Raw genomic sequence first — 2,408 nt, forward strand, 5'->3', positions numbered from 1 at the left:
GCAGAGACATTGCCAACAAAGGTCCATCTAGTCAAGGCTGTGGTTTTTCCAGTGGTCATGTATGGATGTGAGAGTTGGACTGTGAAGAAAGCTGAGTGCCAAAGAACTGATGCTTTTGAACTGTGGTGTTGGAGAAGACTCTTGAGAGTCCCTTGGACTGCAAGGAGATCTAACCAGTCCATCCTAAAGGAGATCAGTCCTGGGTGTTCATTGGAGGGACTGATGTTGAAGCTGAAACTCCAATACTTTGGCCACCTGATGTGAAGAACTGACTCATTTGAAAAGACCCTGATGCTGGGAAAGATTGAGGGCAGGAGGAGAAGGGGACGACAGAGGATGAGATGGTTGGATGGCATCACCAACTCAATGGACATGAGTTTGGGTAAACTCCAGGGAGTTGGTGATAGACAGGGAGGCCTGGCATGCTGCGGTTCATGGGGTTGCAAAGAGTCGGACATGACTGAGTGACTGAACTGAACTGAACTGAAGGTGGATATTGTCCTTGCAAGTGAAGAAAACCTTCTGGGAGAATTCTCATATGAAAATTGTGGCCTGTTCCCTTAGTATGTCAAGGACTGATGACCACAGTGATGGATACTGTCTTCTTCTTTGTCAGATACTTTGACCTAAGGACCGTAGGGTAGGAGTCCTAAGGTTCAGTGTCAGTGAGGCATCGAGGAAAAAGAAGGTGAGGGTTGAATCACCTTTGTCTCAATTCCTTTCAAACCTCAGACTATATAAATTGAGGGTTCTGAGGAACACCACATATTTATTGTCCTTTTCAGCCCTGATCCTGAACAGAGCTTGGAGAGAAGGAAAAATGATGTGCAGAGACACTGGGAGACTACCAGGTTGTTTTAAGCACAGAGACAAACAAGAGGAGTAAGGACAGAAAGATGAAAATGAGGAGTCTGTGGGAATAATCATTACAAGTCTTGTATTTTGGATGCTTTGATGAGTGTCTTTAGACAATGCTGTGGTTATAAACCAAGAGATCCAGCTCCCACTTGAGAAACAGAGGGAAAGTCCATGAAGGTCCATTGTGAATCTGAGTTTCTGTCCCTGTTCCTACAGATCACAACTCTGGAGTAAATGACTATGGAAAATGCCTCCTCTGTGAGTGAGTTTATCCTTATGGGATTGACAGACAAGCCTAATCTCCAGCTACCTCTGTTTTTCTTGTTTCTGCTGAACTACCTGGTCACTGTGGTGGGCAATTTATACTTGATGATTCTAATTTGTCTAAATTCACACCTGCACACCCCCGTGTACTTTTTCTCTTCAGTCTCTCTTTTATTAATCTTTGTTACTCATCTGTCTTTATCCCAAAATGCTAATGAGCTTTATTTTTTTGAGAAATATGCTATCTCCTTTACAGGATGTATATCCCAGCTGTTTTTCTTCTGCTTTTTAGTCAACTCTGAGTGCTATGTGTTGACAGCCATGGCCTATGATCGCTGTGTGGCCATCTGTCAGCCCTTGCTGTACACAACGGCCATGTCCCCTCAGGCGTGTTCCCTGCTGATGTCTGGTTCATATGTGATGGGGTTCACTGGAGCCATGGTCCACACAGGGTGTATGATGAGGCTGAACTTTTGTGATTTCAATATCATCAACCATTTCATGTGTGACATCTTCACACTCCCCCAGCTCACCTGCAGCAGGATTTATGCCAACAGGATTGTAGTTTCTGCTGTGGTGGGGACAGTTGTAAAAGTATCTAGCTTTGTTATCTTTATTTCTTACACTTTGATTCTTTTCAGTATTCTTCATATGCCATCATCTAAAGGTTGATCCAAAGCCTTGAGCACCTGTTTGTCCCATTTTACAACAGTTGGTCTATTTTATGGATTTGGGCTGCACACTCATGTCAGATCATCATCTTCTGGGTTTGTAGAAGAGGGAATTTTTCTCACTATTTTCCACCAATGTGGTACCCATGCCAAACCCTCTCATATAACCTCAGGAACAAGGATGTCAAAATTGCTGTGAAGAAAATCCTGAAGAGAATTACAGACTGAACCAAACTTATGCCACCTTTTCTTTGTTGTCTTTCTTTTATTCCTGCTCGACTTTATCCTCTTCCTCTCATTCTTTTTTCCCTTCTTCCTTTGTCTTCCTCATGTCTTCTTGACAGGATTTCATCTCTAATGTCTGATGCCTATTCTTCTCTTGCACATAATGTAACACTGTGGGTCTATTTGACTGGAGAATCTTCCTCAGCCCTAAGTGATCCCATAGCATTTGGAGAGTAGGAACCAATAACCTTTCCCATCTGATGATAACACCACTATTTCCCTTGTGTGTCAACTCATCCAAGGTATGCCATAGAGTAGTATGCTGTTTGACCAATATTTTTCTTTCTTGCTTTCATTACATAGAGCCCTTTCCTGTATCAGTTCTGTCAT

General features: G+C 42.9%; 1 pseudogene; it reads left to right on the forward strand.

The window, feature by feature from the left end:
- The first annotated feature begins 1,098 nt into the window (after nucleotides 1-1,098).
- On the forward strand, nucleotides 1,099-2,021 carry LOC139033581 (olfactory receptor 8C8-like; annotated as a pseudogene).
- The last annotated feature ends 387 nt before the right edge of the window (nucleotides 2,022-2,408 follow it).

The sequence above is a fragment of the Odocoileus virginianus genome, unplaced genomic scaffold (genome assembly GCF_023699985.2).
Source record: "Odocoileus virginianus isolate 20LAN1187 ecotype Illinois unplaced genomic scaffold, Ovbor_1.2 Unplaced_Scaffold_19, whole genome shotgun sequence".
NCBI classification, from domain to species: domain Eukaryota; kingdom Metazoa; phylum Chordata; class Mammalia; order Artiodactyla; family Cervidae; genus Odocoileus; species Odocoileus virginianus.